The following is a 17,372-nucleotide window of genomic DNA, read 5'->3' as shown; positions in this document are numbered from 1 at the left end:
AGGGGCGGAGGAGGGGCGCGCGCGCGCGGGCGGGCGGGGCGGGGGACGGAGCGAGGAGGAGGAAATAAATAAATAGCGCCGGAACCTCCGCGCCAATGAGAGCCGGGCAGCGCGGAGGACGTGGCCGCGGAGGCCCCGGGGCCGCTTGGCTTGCCCCTGAGAGGCTCTGCCGGCGCGCGCGTGTCCGTGCGTGAGCGCGTTTTCGCCGAGCCCGGAGCTGGAAAGTTCAAACCGGACGTGTTGCTCGCGCCGCTGGCGGAGACCGCGGCGGAGGCTCTGCCCAAGTTCTCCGGGCCGAGCGCCCGGCGGCGTCCTGCGCCCGCGCCCCGCCGCCTCCAGCCACGCTCCCGGCTCGGGCTCCGCGCCCAGCGACCGCAGCAAGGTACGTGCCGCTTTCCCTCACGGCTCCCGCGGGCTGCCCGGGTCCTCTTGGCGCTGCCCGTGGCCGCTGCAGCAGTCCTCCCCACAGCCTGGGCAGCGCTGGCCGAGGGGGGCGGGGGGCGGACCCGCCGGCAGCGGTGCTGCCCACCTGCGCGAACGGCGCGTCCCTGCCGGAGGCGCGGGTCTTTCCTTGCGAGAGTGTCCTTCACCACCGTTCCCTGGGACGCTGTAATGGTTTTCCCTGGCCCCCCTGCGAGGAAGGACGTTCCAGTTGGCAGAAAGAGGTACGTGCAAAGCAGGGGAAGTTTGCAGCCGCCCGGCTCCAGGAGCGGAGTAGCCCTTTCTTTGCAGCGGCGGCGGCGTTGGCGGCCGGGCGGGGGCCGGCAGCCGCTCGCTGTCCCGTCTGCGACGAGGAGCTGAGGGAAAAGTCCGGCTGCCTGGTCCGAAAGCGCGACCCTGCGGCTGCCGGCCAGGATGCTGCGGAGGAGAAGGCCGAGGGCTTCCCGCTCGGTCGTTGGGGAAATCCCGTTCGGAGAGGCGTTATCTCCTTCTGTGCCGTTTACGGGCCCACCGATAGGCGTGCTTTAAAAATCTCTTTAAAACTTTTATGCATGTATTTACATTTCTCGACTGGGTGAACGGCTCTAGGACCCTTAGATAAATGTCTGCATCTGTGCTTGGAGCGGTGTGCAAACCGGCAGTGAATGAATAGCCTAGTTCCTTCTGGTTTGCCTTAGATCCCCTACGGTGAAGCGTGTCTTCGCTGGTTGTGGGTTCTTAATTAATTAATTTTAAAAATTTACGGTGAAATTGGAATTCTAGGCGAAAATTAAAAAGTCACAATAAGTTTCTCAGGCAACGCGCTTGAACCTTTTGAAGCCACCTGCTGAATTAGTTCGTGCTACTTTTTAGAGGTTGCCGCTGGATGCAGGAGATGCCGGCATATCCAGCAGATGGAGCAGTGTAAAGCTGTGCTGGAACCTGCCTAACGCTCTTGTATCCCCATTCAATCACGATGATACAAAAGAAAAGAAAAAAAAAGTATATGGAGCTCATCTTAGGAGAGGCAGTGGATTTTCTGTCCTATTTGAAAAGAAAATTGCACGCCCACTGAAATATAACCGGAGCATATCTGTAGAAACTTCAATTCTTTAAGCTTTTTTCTTCCGTAATGCGTTAAAAAATAGTTCCTTGTATAAATTAAAGTATAATATGATTCACTCATGTCAGAAATACCATTTGGTCCTATAGTTACATTTTGGGGATGACTCACAGCACCATGGAAAACAATTCCTCCTGCCATAATAAAAGTCTCATTACTGTGTGATCATTTAGAAAACTACATATAACTACATATCATATAAAGTTATATTTAAAGGTGACTCAACATTATGAGTTTGAATGCTTTTCAGTAGTTTGAATGTAACTGAGTGTGTGTTTTACAAAGTTAAGCTAGGCCGATATACCTATTTCTTGAAATAATTTACTGTAGCCAAAATTGAAGACGAAAAGTTGGTAAAACTTTTTCGTTAATTCTGGTGAATTGCTGGTCCTTGTTCCCCAGACTTGCGTGAACTCTGGAACTGCTGTGACCTGAACACGTTAGTCATATACTCAGATAGAAAGGGAAGAACCTTCAAAGGCTACCTGTTTGTACCTGTACATTGGTAATTATGGTAGCAATAATCATGTAGAGAGATCATCTGCCTTCCTACATAAATTTATAAACTTCCTAGGAAGTCATGCATCTGACAGTGTAACTTTAAAGTTAACAGAGAAAAATAGGTTTGCCCATTTTATAGACAAAGCAGCAAAGGCTTCAGAAACTTCAGGTCTTCGTTGCGCTGTTTCAGGAAAGAGCTGGTTCTCGAATCTAGGCTATACTCATCTCCAGTCTCTGCACCTTTCATTGTATTTTGCTGTAGATTTTGCTGTGACATAGAACTCTGCTTAACTAGTCTGGAAGAACTCAGTCAGGGCTTATTTTAATTTTATTATTTAGTAATTTAAAAGTTACAACTATGTATCAAACATCTCAGGGAACTTAGAGACAACTAGGATGCTTCTGGAAAATGTAGTGCCGGTAATCATTTGAACTATACCTGCTTTACATTGAGTGCACATGTTTATAAAATTTATGTGATTATTTTCTAAATCATCAGGTAACGTCTCTAGAAAAGTACTGAATTGTGAATTCTGAAAACTCTGTTTCCTTTACATTCACGTAATATTAAGGAAGGCTTGGAACTCCCCACGTTCTAAAAATAATATAATTATTTTCCTGAAGGAACTGCTTTTACCTTGTCTGTTGTCACATAAATTCATTGTGGATTTTTCTAAATTTATCACATACCTTACCCCTTCACACATTGCAGAACCAAAAGGATGTCAATGTAAAATGCCGAAAGATTTATGCCATGTTTAAATGTTTAAAAATATGAGAACAGGACATTTACTAATTTTTTATCATTATTAACCATGTTAAATTCCTCAAGCATGAGAACTTATTGGTAATTTAAAAGGCAGCTAGTAACAGCAATGTTAATTTAGTAAAATAGGGTAGAAGTGGGTATATTATGGTCATTGCTTATGTGACATATACATTTGCAAAGAAAACCAGATGTGTTTATAGGCTTTTCCATGAATCAGTCTCAATGAAATATTGATACAATTGATATAATTTTGATATAACATGGATATAAGGATAGATAAGTTATATTTTGGAACTTTAAAAATGCTCAGTACTCGCTACATAATACAGTAGTAAACTTGTTCAGTTAAGGTTACTTGGCAGAATCGTTTAGCAGACTGCTGAAGTCGGGTTCAAGTTTAAGGGAGAAGACATTGGATAGGAGGGTGGGTAGGTAGGTAGATAGGTAGATAGTGTTAAGTCTCCTGAAATGACACTGTTATTGTATTGATGAATTTTGGAAATACTTTAATAATTAACTTTTTAATTCTTATTTTAAAAACTACAGTATCACATATGGGCTATTTTAACGTATCAGTTAAAGAGTGTGTCTGTATTTAACCGAAGCCTCATCTTTGCAGCTTGGCAATCACTGAGTATTTCTCCTTCTTATCATAGTGATTTTAATCCATATTTTTGCATTATTTCTATCTTTATTCCATCTTTTCAGGACCTTATTCTGTTATAGCTATATTAGGTAGTTTTCTTCCAACAGCCTAAAAATTAGCTGTTAGTTTTAGACTTAAGTATATTTCAACTGAATGAAACTTAAAAAAAAATACATTTAGAGGGACTGAGAGATTATGAAGAAGCAGTGAGTTTTGTTTTTTTCTCCATTAAATTATCATCTAAGAGATAAAATAGATTTATCAGTCAGTGAAGATCAAACAAAAGATGAAATCTTTTTATTCTTTAATTTCTATCTTGTCAGCAGCCTGTTTGACTTCACCTGTAATATAAAGTATAACTGAATATGACTTTCACTTGTAATTTTTAGAAAATGCATATATATATGAAGCTTAGGTTTTATCGTGGGGGGGACACCATTAATTCTGAATTAGAAGAAAGAGTTTGAAGCCGAATATATGAGAGATCAGTTATAATATAGGAAAATAAGAATTATTCTGGATGAGCACAGTAGTTAAAATGTATCTTAGAATATGTCTTAGCAGAAATGATGAGAATCTGAAGATTTATTTCAAATGATATTTCCAAATTTGAGTATTACTCTGATTTAATCTTCATATGTTTATGATGTATTGGGTGCAGATATCTTTATTTTTAAGAACTGTTTTCATTTCAATCATCACTTAATTTTATAATACCCTACCAAGAATAAATATAGCTTAATTATATGTATATGATCATCTGTGTTAATTGTATATATATTCACATTTTAAGCACGGTGCAATTTTGCTCTTACCATATCAGTATTAAGGAATGGGTTTTATTTTATTGATTATCCAAAATTATTTTTGAACTCTAGGGACCTCAGGCAGTTTTTTCTATATGGTTGCACAGGACATTACTAGTTCTGCCATATGGTTTTAGAATGTTCGGTCACAGAAATGATTGGTAAGCCACCTTACTATTCACCCAACTACCATAAAACTGGTAATTAATCCCTAAGTATAGCATATTATATGGATTATGTGTAATGTTATTTAAAGGTTAAAATCATTGGATAAGACGAACACAGGTATTTCTTTGTGATGGTGGAAAACTATCTTCCACGTTTTTATAGGACCTATAGTTAGGAGTTATTACTGAAAAAGGTGGATGAATCAAAACTTGCTATCAAATTAGTGAAAAAATTAAGGATTTAGCAGAACCATTTATCAATTATTACAATAAGCATATCTTTCTAGCCATTTTTTGAAGAAGTAGGAGATTTGAAACAGATGGAGAGAATCAGAATTAAAAGGTAGAAAGTATAATCATGGAAGAATTTACTACATGGTATTATTAGAAGAAAACAGTTATCTAAGTAGTATTTACATTATGATAGGTATACGTTTTATGATTTTGATTGTTTTACAACACCCCATACCCCAAATAATTGTTTTCCACTTTCTAATATGAATATTTTAAAGGTTTTATATTATTTGACCAATTTTTGGAAATCTATGCCTAAACTAAAGACAGGTATAATGCTGTTGGAAAGACTGAATGACTTTTTAAAAAGTTCAAATTGATATTACTTTATATATATCCCCCAAATCTGCATTATTACTACTTTGCTAGCAATTTTATTAAGAATATAATCAGATTAGGTTCCTATTTATCTCCCCATTTTCAGTATAGTAGAGTATGTTTAGGAATCTGCTGGTCTTTTGCTGGACTTCTGTAATGAATATTGATCATCATTGTATGACAGGGATCTTTGATGCTAACATCAGATTTCAGACATTATCATACAAAATAAACAATCCAAAAAAAATGCTGAGTCTATAGAATTTACTGAACTAGTGCCCCAGGCGAGTAAGAATGGAAAACATGCTTTCCCAGCCTCAGTTACATGAAGATGAAAGCAAGGTGACTGAGGTCACCTGCTTACACCATGGTTGCTTGCCCTCCAGTTTATACAACAAGTTTATTAAATACATTTGATTTTAACATTTTGTATACCTAGATGTGTTTAATGGGAACTAATAACAGTCACAGGTATCAATTCATTCATGGACTGCATTGATACTTAATATTTTTTGGCTTATAGCTCAATCAGTTATTCATTAAGTGTTAACTAAAGCAGAAAGATTTATTCCTGTTACCTTTTAAAAATAAAAAGTATTTCAGCAGTTACAGGGTGACAGTGGCATGGACTGGTTTCGAATAGTTACTAATAAAACTAAGAATAACTTGTTGATGCAGTTTACAGGAATTAGTTTTATTATTTGGAAGATAAATATTTCTAGGTTTAAGCTGTGATTATATACAAAATTAATAGCAGCATAAACAAAGAAACCCATATTTCAACAAATTTGACAGCTAGAAATGATAAATGGGTTTCCGTGTGTGTGTGTGTGTGTGTGTGTGTGTATTTTAATTTTCTGCGTTGATTAGTTTGGACTTTCCTTAGAATATCCTGAGAGGATAACGATATCCTGTTGAACAGAGATTTGAAAGTTATGTGGTTATATTTTTGAAAACCAAACATGTTAATTTACCTTCTCTGCCTAAAATTTTTTTTTCTTGGAGAGCACTTTCCTAAGTTGAGATGACATTCATAAGCTTGATTAAAATTATTTAAAGAATAAATATAAAATTAAATGCCCTGGAAATATTATGTTCCTCCAATCATTGATCTGTTCCTATCATCAAATTAAAAAAAAAAAACAGTACACTGATATTTTTCTTTTTAGTCCAGTTAGGTACAAGAGAATCCAAGAGGTTAACAACTGGAGAATATTTGTTTTGTGATGGCATGTATTACAATTTCTTTTTCTCATTGTCTTATAAAGTTGCTATTTAATTTTAATTTGATGTGGTATGTAAAGATTCCTTATGTAAAGTAAGTTTGTTTTATGAACACATTAAATGCAGTAAAAATACCTTGCCTTCTTATGTGTGATACATATAGATACTGAGTATGGAAACACTAAATTTTTATTTTGTATATATCATTACTTATACTGTAGGTCTTTCCTAAAATACAGATCCAAGATCTGTTTATATCACTCAGAGGTTCCTTATTCACACTTTTCACAATACTTTTCCATACAACTTAATATTTTGTTTATTAAATTCAAAGAATTTGATAATATTTTAGTTATTGCCAACTTTATTTTACTTTGATTAAAATACATTAAAATAATGAAAAGTATTATTAGCCTTAAAATATATTGTTGCTAAAGTTATTTGGGTAAATTGTTTGCTTCTCAGTTCTTCAAAATTTTATTGGTAACTGAGATCAAAATTAAAAGTTTATTACTTTTAATATAATTATGGTCAGTGATATTTCCATAGATAGATTATATAGTCTATATCTTTTACAAATTTCATAATAAGACTTAAATAAAATATTTCTTATTTATGTTTGTGGAGTATATTATACTTTTTAAGATTTTGTGTTTTCAACAGTTAACAGTAATTAATTTGAACAAAAAAGAAAACAAAAATTTAATGGTTAGCATACATATTTAAAAATAAGTTTCAGTTAAATGAAAAGTTTGAGTGATGACCTAATCTAAATTATATATATATATATAAAAGAAATCACAACATTTGATTTTATGAATTTTGAGGGAAAATAACCTTGAAATAGTTAAATTCAGAAAACAGTGTTAATTATTGCGTTTTCAATTTCCTTGTTCTGATTTGGTAAGATTTGTGTCCAAATTTCCATGCTAATAATATTTAGGTAGGATCATTCATAATTTTAATGTTTTAAAAAATTTGTGCATTTCAACCAATATTGTTTTCTACAATGTTAGTAGTTTCTAAGTTAGTTTTAAAATTTGAAGTTACAGTACTTAAAAATAAATCACCTTTTTTTGGAAACATTTAAATAAAGTGTGTATGTACCAATAGTGCAGATGAAACACATTATCATAATGATCATTCTTTTGAGAGGAAGAAAACAACAAAAAGAAATTTGAGTTTACAGAGTATTATTGAAACAGAATTTACCCTCATCAGTTTTGATATTGATTGTATATAAATAAGATCATCTGCCTAATTCTCTGTTTAATATTTAAATGGACATAGTGATTTGTGAAAAATCTAGATTAAAAATATAATTAATTACATGATAAAATTCTTCGCTTTTTCCTATTTTTGGAGTTTGGTCACTTCCTTTTAGTTAATTTTACTGAGAATCAACTTATGATTAACCACTGTGAAAATTGTTAAGCATTTCCAACACTTTGTATTTCCCTAAATCAGCCTATCATAACTCCAGTGAAGTTATGGAGAGCTCATATTTAAATTGTGTGGCAGACTCAAGGGTAGTAACGTCAAGGGACAGTGGTTTTGCTAGTTACATAATATCACTTAGAGGGTTACATATGATATATCCATTTAAATGTTATTTCCCATGCTTAGCCAATCATATGTTGAAAGTTTTATTTAAAAATATTTTCCATTGAGCAATGTCAAAAGACTTTTATTCTTGTTTAAAATATGAATAATGCTTAAAACCTTTTATTAGTGTTGGTAATATAAAATCCAGAAAAAAATATCCTTGTAGGCAAAAATAAGAGAAAGATACCTCAGAAGACTCTTAAGATTTCAAATAAACGGTTATGCAATAATGGATCAGAAGACGCCTCATCATATGAGACCAAATCTACACAAAAAGAACCTCTACCAAAAAGAATAGACTCTATCCCCAAGGCAGCCTCTGTAATCTTATTGACAGGGTTAACAATATCTGAGACAAATGTTTCTAACACGTATCAAAAAGATTCTGGCAAACAAATTCAGAATCCCAAAGGCAGTTTGGGAATCTTCATCTTGCTGCCACTCTGGGAAGAAGGTGGCAGCTAGCTTTCTGAATGTTTGATGCAGCAGGCTGGCTTGGGCTGATGGCATTAGTAACATATCCCATAAATAAAATAACATATACATAAAATAACATATGCTATTTCAGTGCTCGCCAAACAAACTTCAGATAATCTGTCTATTCCTGTGTGTTTTGTTGAGGGAAAGAAGGTGTTTGGGGGGCTCTTGCACAGTCATGGCTGGGAACTGTTGTGTTTCTATTATCAATTACTGAATTGGCATGTTGAGCTCTACGTTTCATACCCTTGTGAGTGTGAGAACCATCCTCAAATATGATTAGACACTGACACATACAGTGACCAAAACTGCAAGACCAAGTTCACCACAGCAGTGTCACCCCCAAGGGCTGTCCGTCAGCCTCCACTGAGAAGAGCTCTCATCGTGTCACCAGTGAGATCTTTTCTTTCAAAGGCTGCAAAGATTAACATGGAGAATAAGGACCCCCCCACCCACATTTTTATTAAAATAACATGAAAATAAGGAAAACTAAAATTACTCAGGGAACAAAAGAAGAAGAAAGGAAAATTGGGAGAAATAACAACATTATGGAATGAAAATACTTCCAACAGAAATATTCCTATTGTGACATTTATTGGGGCATTTAATTATTTACACTCAAAAACAAAAATTCAAGATTTAAAATATAGCCTTGGTAATATTTTGAAATTTTAAAGATGAAAAGAGCAGTCGCTTCTCAAAATTCATTGTGTTTACCATATGCACGTTTTTACAATTTGCTTTTTTACTCACCTTTATATTAAGATTTTTCTTTATTCACGTATTTCGAACTTGTTTGTTTATTATGACCACTGTTCAGTATTTCCTTGTATGATTATGATTAAACTACAGTTTCAGTATTCCTTTCCCGACATAAGAAAAAGTACTTAAGTGTAATAATGCCGTAAAATACAAAAGAGAAATGCAAAATACAATACAGAATACCCAACTGTATAAGCTAAATTTGAATGATATTGTGATGTGTGTATGTATGATATATTTTATTTTGTTTATTATCACATATTGGGTTGGCCAAAAATTTTTTGGGGGGTCTCCTCTGTAAGATGTTATGGAAAAACCCAAACTAATTTTTGGCCAACCTGATACTTATCATAGAGTCCTACATACACTTTTTAAATTAAAAATATCTATGTCGGGCTTCCCTGGTGGCGCAGTGGTTGAGAGTCCGCCTGCCGATGCAGGGGACACGGGTTCGTGGCCCGGTCCGGGAGGATCCCACATGCCGCGGAGCGGCTGGGTCCGTGGGCCATGGCCACTGAGCCTGCGCATCCAGAGCCTGTGCTCCGCAATGGGAGAGGCCACAACAGTGAGAGGCCCGCGTACCAAAAAAAAAAAAAAAAAAAAAAAAAATCTATGTCATTAAATATCTTCCTACTACAGCACCAATTCAGTGGCTGCTTATTATTTCATTGTATGGATTTAAAAGAAATTACTTAACAGTCTCATATGGTTGGGTATTTTGGTAGTTGTTGTGTTTTACATTTTCATAAGATTAAAAGAAGCTAAATAAAGGGTTTAATTGTGGTTTATATCTTTGTTGTCATCCAAAAGCATTTATTTAAGATAAATTCTCAAATGTGAAATTATGTCAGAGGGTATGCCTGAATGTTTTTGATTTTTAATATAATTAACATAATGCAGTAGCTTTCATAAAAGCATGTTCTTAAATAATTGGAACCGCTGTACTGTTTTGGTTGACTCAAGTGAATTATTGCTTGAAAAAAATTAATTTTGATATTTTATTATCATAGACATAACAATGAATCCTGCCAGAGTCTGAGATTTGATTTCATTTAAATGTGTGTCATCTTGTGTGGGTTATTGAATATCTCTTAGTACCAATTTCTCTGACTTATAAACCTAGGAGTTTGTAACAATGCTTAAGAGAATATTGTCTACACTGACATTTTACTATTCTAACTCTACTTCTGATTTTGGAAAAAAATTAAATAGTGTGTAGGAATGAAAACAAGTTGCTGTATTTCCACAGCTTATCAGTGTTAACTCACTTATTGCCAGCTGCAAGGTTGCAGGATTTTTTTTGTCAGTTACTTATAGTAATATTTAATAATAGAGCCAGTTATTTGGAGTGAAGCACAAATTAGCCTGCAACTTAATATTCTTTTAGCTTTCCTTGGGTAAACATTTTCACAGCTGACTGTATAATATTTTGGAATATAGGCACATAGATAGCAGCATGTATATTTACAATTAATTCCCGACATCATTTTCTCTAAATTTTTTCTGTGGAAATAATGTGTGCATGTGTGTATATACACACATTATATATTAATTCTTGCACAAACTTGCACTGATTCTGTTAATGTATATTACAGGCTAATATTCAAGTACACTTCTAACTTATATAAATAAGTTTAAAGATATGTACATATTTTTCACTATTTTGTCACTTAATTTTTAAAATATTTGTTCCCAATCACTGTAAGTATCCAGAAAAAAATGCTTTCATTATGTTTCTCTAGATTAAATAAGTTTTAGAAGTACTTAATACTTGCCTATTAAATGAACTTTTGAAGTAGATTTGCCCTTGTTTGTTGCCTGAAGTCCGGTGACTTTAGCGCCCTACCTGAACCTGATTATGTAGGGCCATATTCTCAAAAATGATGTTTCCTCTTTCAGTGCTTGTCTTCCTCCTGATCTGTAAGAAATGCTGTCTCTACAGAGGTTTTGCTTTTAAAAGATATGTACAAATATTTAGTCAATGTAATTTACAAATATATTTGAGGTTATATGTGGGAAATATTTTTTTATGATCATAGAAGATATTAGTGCTCCCTGAGTCCTGCTATTTTACACATTGTCCTTTGGTCACAATGTGTGTGTGAGGCTTCCCTGGTGGCGCAGTGGTTGAGAGTCCACCTGCCGACGCAGAGGACATGGGTTCGTGCCCTGGTCCGGGAAGATCCCACATGCCGCGGAGCGGCTGGGCCCGTGAGCTATGGCCGCTGAGCCTGCGCGTCCGGAGCCTGTGCTCCGCAATGGGAGAGGCCACAACAGTGAGAGGCCCGCGTACCGCCAAAAAAAAAAAAAAAAAAAAAAAACTGTGTGTGTGTGTGTATGTACATGCATATATAGGAGTGAATGCAAGTGCACATAGCCTCTCAAACAATGGACACTTAACACAAGTAAGTTTTTACTAGTTACCATGCCAAGTCTCCAAGCACAGGAGATGGAGATGAACAGGAATCATAATCTTAACCCCGTTTAAAAGGTCTTTGATCCCTGCCATCCTGAATTTGGTTCTTTATAGCAGAGCGTCCAGGATATACCCTATCCTAGATCAAATTGTAAAATATATTAACAGGAACGAACGATTAGTATATTCTAATTAACAGCAATCAAACAGCATGTTAAAAAGTGTATACTTTAAATTAGTTGTATAAAGACCTTTGATGGAGATAGACCATAGGGACAAACATTCAGCAGCAGGCAAATTTCCAGTCAGTCATGGAGTAATAACTCTGATTGTCTGCTGTTTTCTTACAAAGTCGGCAAGCAGTGGAAAGTTTCCTAACGTGTGTAGAAGTTTCAGGTAATAGGGGAACAGTAGATTATGGAGAATTCTAGGCCCATAGGACATTCATGATTGCCCGTAGTCAGTTTTGCTGCTGTTCTTTTGCTGTTGTTTCCAATAGACTTTTTTTTTTCTTTACCTGAATACATAATCTTTCTTAACTAGAGAACTGTAGAGGCTGTGAGATCACATAAATTCCAATTAGACTAAAGTGATCATAAGGGCCATTCCCTTTGAATCCACTGCCTTTTACAGACTACTTCATGTGAAGAAAAATAAACACAAATGATAACAGGTTACCTTGTAAATTAAATGGTCAAGTCCTGAATGCCTTCTAACCATTTTCCTCTTAATAACCTCAAATGCATTATGTGTGTTCTTCCCAGAAAAAGCTGAAGAAACCTGATTCTTCAAAATTACAATTATATACAGAATTTTCCTTTAACTTCCCTGGTTGTTTTTCTGGAACAGAATATATTTTTTATTTCTCAGTCCCCTAAGATAAAATCATGTATTGCTATTGCAATTATTTATACCTAAATGCACATGAGTTTCTTTTTCCTATCTAAGGCTTTAAAACTTTTACTAAGGAGAACTTTTGTCTCTGGGCCGTTAGCTCCTTTGTTCTAAAGCCCAACACCTGTCTGATCCAAACCTTCTCTCCTCTGCCAGAAGACAGGTCACTTTCTCCTTCCTGTTCTTTTGGTCACCCATGTTCTCCTCTCCTTTCTTGAATGCTGAGGTCACGTCACTCACCCCACAATGTCTGAGAGTTCACTTCCTTCCAGGCGTCTCACCCACAGCATTCTGTTCTTAGTGTGATCATCCATTTTTAGTAAGTGCCTAGGTGAATATGGTCTTGAGAATAACTGAAAAATGCTTCTTATGGCCAGACTTCAGGAGGAACCCAAATACAGTTCACAGAATTAAGGATTTGGGGCAAATGAAAAGATTATGTTAGAGTTTGAGTCTTTCTGTATAGTTTAAAGAATGCAATGGCTATTAAAAGATTCATGATATGGAAAGTTGTTAAAATTAATTCTTGCAAATGCTAGAGAAATACAAGATAAGATATCAATAAAATCAATAAGAAACTGTAAATTTTTACACGCTGGCTCTTTTTTCTCGTCCTCAGGCAGCATGATAATTCATTTGCATATCATTAAGGGGATGTCATATTAAATGAACCATTATTTTGTCAGTAACGTTAAGCTTCCTTTGCTTCTCTAGCATTGTTTGATCAACAGGACATGTCCGCACGTCTTGTCATTAAGTCTCCTAAAGCTTATATTGCTTCAGAGCCTGTTCAACACTGTGAAAGAGGCAGCTTGCTCTAGATCCAGCCAGTCAACCACATTTTAAAAGGCAAAGTCATTTTCCCATAACCTAACATTCTTGTATCTTTGACATTTTTCTTCAGGTGTTCGCCCAGATTTTGCCTCCTTATTATACTTAATTGGGAAGTCAATCACCAGAAATTCTTGATTACCCCTTTGGGAGATGCGGAAGGAACAGTAACTGCTTTGAAGGAGATCAAGGCCCTGGAAAGAGATACTGACGTGGATGGTGGCTCTCTTAGTTTCCTAGGGCTGACATGACAAATTGCAGCCAACTGGTGGCGTAAAAGAACCGAAATTTGTGTTCTCACGGTTGTAGAGGCCGGAAATCTGAAGTCAAGAAGTTGTCAGTGGTGATTTCTTTCTGGAGGCTCTCAGAGAGACTCAGCGTCTTGCCTGTCTCCTAGCATCTGATGTGGCCGGAAATCCCTGCTGTTCCTTAGTTTGTAGATGCATCTCTCCCATCTCGGCCTCCATCTTGTTGTGCCTTCCCCCTTGGGTTTCCTCCTCTGTGTCTGTGGATGTCAACCCTCTCTCTCCTTCCTCTTATTAGGACACCAGTTATTGGATTTAGTGCTCACCCTAAATCCAGGGCGATCTCATTTCCAGACCCTTTAACTTAATTGCATCTGCGCAGATTCTTTTTCCAAGTAAGGTCACATTTGTAGGTACTGGGGAGTAGAAGTTAGGCCTATCTTGTGGGGGGACCCTATTCAATCCACAACAGTAAAAAAGGGCAACTTTGGTAGAACTGAAAGGGTTAATTTTGGACAGGCCATTTAGACTGTGCCATCTCCAGAAATTGTCTCTATAAGTGGTATGAAATAGAAATGTAATGGTTGGCAGGATTGCTAAGTCTTTGCCAGAGATAAGAAGTATAATGTAGACATCTGAGACACGAGATGAATTTAATTCGAGAATTTACATACTAGTTAGAACGCTGAACAGAATTCAGGGAATCTAGCATGAGACTTGGAATCTAGGAAGGACAAGGATAAATGTCCGCAGGGCAAGTTGTGCCAGTGGCATCTCTAGTGACATTTTTCAGGCTATGACTTGCATGGGCAGGGGCTTCCCTCAGCCATTGCTGATGCTAAGGGTTTCTTTTCTTCAATCAATTCTACATAGTAAGTAGAAAAAAACAGTGGTTCAGCAGTCAGATAGAACCGAGGTAAAGTCTCTGGTTTGTCCGTTACTAATATTCTGAATATAACTATGCTGTTTATTTTCTTAGAATGTTAATTGTCCTGTCTGAAAAGAAAAATAATGAGAATTATTTTCGTTATGCCTGGGAAGAAAAATATCTGCTTTCAGTGCTGTCCAAAAGAACGCTCTGTGATAATGAGAGTGTTTTCCACCTGTGCTGTCCTGAAGGGTGACCGCTAGCCACAAGGTGAGGACTGGGAACGTATTTGATTTTAATTAATTTAAATTCAGATAACTACAGTAAGTCCCCTACACACGAACTTTCACGTTGCGAACTTTCAAAAGATGCGAATGTGCGTTCACGTGTCCAGTCATGTAAGGCAGTTCACGTGTCTGGCATACGTTGTCCTATGTGGGCATCCTCTATACGTGGTTGTGCTTTTGTGTACTTCACAGTACTGTATAGAGTACAGGAGTGCAGTCTCTTTATTTCGAAATCTTAGCACTGTAAAAAGAGAAAATTAAATATAAATAATTTCTTAGACTCTTCATGTTTAAATAATATGAGAGGGGCCTCCCTGGTGGCGCAAGTGGTTGAGAGTCCGCCTGCCGATGCAGGGGATACGGGTTCGTGCCCCGGTCTGGGAGGATCCCATATGCCGCGGAGCGGCTGGGCCCGTGAGCCATGGCCGCTGAGCCTGTGCGTCCGGAGCCTGCGCGTCCGGAGCCTGTGCTCCGCAACGGGGGAGGCCACAACAGTGAGAGGCCCGCATACCGCAAAAAAAAAAAAAAAAAAAAAAAAAAAAAAAAAAAAAAAAAAAATAATATGAGAACTCAGTTTGCTATATGCTGACTCATTGTCACTCAACGATGCAGATCTCAAGGATATTATGATAGTAAAGTGTGCATATTAATTCAGGACACATCTGAACTTCCCTTTATGTGATTTATAGTTTAAAGTATTCATTGCTCTCTTCGCCAATTTTAATCATTTTATTTTTATTATTTTCGTGGGTGTAGTTTGTAGGTGGCTGCAAACCATACAATTTCATGTATTTTACTTGGAAAGTAATTGGAGATGGAGAAGAGTTTTTGATTATGCTCTGAAATCCTCCACCAAAACCACAACAAAAATATCCGCCTCCCTCTAATATCACATATTAAAACTTAATTTATGACATAGAATTAAAATAAGTAACACAAAACTACTAAATTCACAAGGAAAAAGTGAAAAACACAAAGAGTAATCGAGTTTAGCACCCTTTAGTTTATGAAAGATTAATGCATAAGAATTAAATTGTGTCAAGGTTGGTTTTTTTTTGATATAATTGATCACTGGAGAGATGAGTAGCAAACCTTGTGCTACACAAGCAAATAAACAAAAGTTCCTTGTCAAGCAAGCTGTATATCTCATTTATGCTGCCATATACTTAGACACACACACACACACACGCATACACACACACACACAACGTGTGGGGAAAAAAAAAAAGACCGTGGTAAATTATGAAAAACTGGTAGTCATAGATGATTCTCTGTTTTAAAAATAAGGCAACAAATTTAGAAATAACTAACCCAAAATTAAGAGACTAAAACTATAGTTGCGGACAACTTAGGAAATAACAGTAAAAAATACGCTACGTACAAAATCTGTGGGTGGAGAAAAAACTGTAATGAAAAGGAGCTTAATATCTTAAATAATTTGTTACTAAATTAAAAAATAATAGAAAATAAATTATTTAATTAGAAATCTGAAGTGGAGCTTTTGTCTTTTCTGGGTATATGCCCAGGGGTTGGATTGCTGGATCTTATAACTCTATTTTTTGTTTTATAAGGAACTTCCATACTGTTCTCCATAGTGGCTGCAATTAGGACCTACTGTATAGCAGAGGGGACTCTATTCAATATTTTGTCATAACCTATAATGGAAAAGAATATATATATATATATATATATGTATATATTATATAATTAGAAACAATATATTGAATAAATTGTCCATTTAAAGAATAAATGATAATATTTGTAATGCCGAAAGTTTTTTTTTGGAAATGTACCAAGGAAATGTCATAATTAAAAACTGCAGCTAATAACATAAAATATATGGATATAAATTCAACAAGACATGTACAGTGTTCAAGTAAAGAAAATTTTAAAGCTATAAAAAGACAGTAACACTGGAATGAAGGGATTTACCTAAACTGCGTAGTTGTCAGTGTGGGAGCTCCCTTTTCAAAATGCTTGGGTGCGGAATTGACCCCAGTGTTCACTGGGTACTTGACCATGGATAAGTTACCTACAATTTCTGTACCTCAGTTTTCCCATCCGCAAAACGGCAATAAACATATCCCCTTCACAGAGCTGTGATGGATAAAAGAGATAATGATGTCACGTTTTTGGAAGATTATCTTACACATAGCAATCTTTTAATTACCATTTGCTATTTTTCCTATTATTTCTCCTAATACCTCAGCTGCTACTCCTAAGAAGTATAATACAGTAAAGATAGGCAGTCTATAAAAACTAATCTGTGCATTCAATGTAAAATCAAGCCGAATCCTACTAGGATTTTAAAAATTTGTCAAGTGGTTTTAAAGTACCTCTGAAAAAAAGATGTAAAACAAGTGAAGGACACCCAGGCAGCATTGGAGGAGGGGTTATGCCCCGGTAGATATTACGATGCATTATAAAGTTATACAATTTGAAATAGTATGATAGTGGAAAGAATAGAGAGTGTAAGAAAGCTGTACCTATGAATGTATGGAATCTTAATGTGATAACAAAGGCATTTTATATGAGTGGAAAAAACCCTATATTAATAACCCAAGGTAAATATCCTTCTAGGCAAATAGACACTGGACTTGAGAAAAGACATACAAAAGATCAATAAAAATATGTTCACTAGTAATTGAAGAAATGCACATGAAATATGAATCTTGTATTTCTATTTTGGTGGGTCCTTAAAAAATTGAGCACTATATTT

General features: G+C 36.3%; 1 long non-coding RNA gene across 1 annotated transcript in view; it reads left to right on the top strand.

Annotated features, from left to right (window-relative positions):
- The first annotated feature begins 218 nt into the window (after nucleotides 1-218).
- The window catches only part of LOC132481361 (uncharacterized), a 415,660-nt gene continuing 398,506 nt past the window's right edge, over nucleotides 219-17,372 (top strand). The window contains exon 1 of the long non-coding RNA XR_009530811.1: nucleotides 219-382. This is a non-coding gene — a long non-coding RNA (uncharacterized LOC132481361). The remainder of the gene's footprint in view (nucleotides 383-17,372) is intronic.

The sequence above is a fragment of the Mesoplodon densirostris genome, chromosome 20, assembly GCF_025265405.1.
Source record: "Mesoplodon densirostris isolate mMesDen1 chromosome 20, mMesDen1 primary haplotype, whole genome shotgun sequence".
Classification (NCBI taxonomy): domain Eukaryota; kingdom Metazoa; phylum Chordata; class Mammalia; order Artiodactyla; family Ziphiidae; genus Mesoplodon; species Mesoplodon densirostris.
Note: the sequence above shows the minus strand (reverse complement) of the source record. Positions and strands in the feature narration are given on the sequence as shown.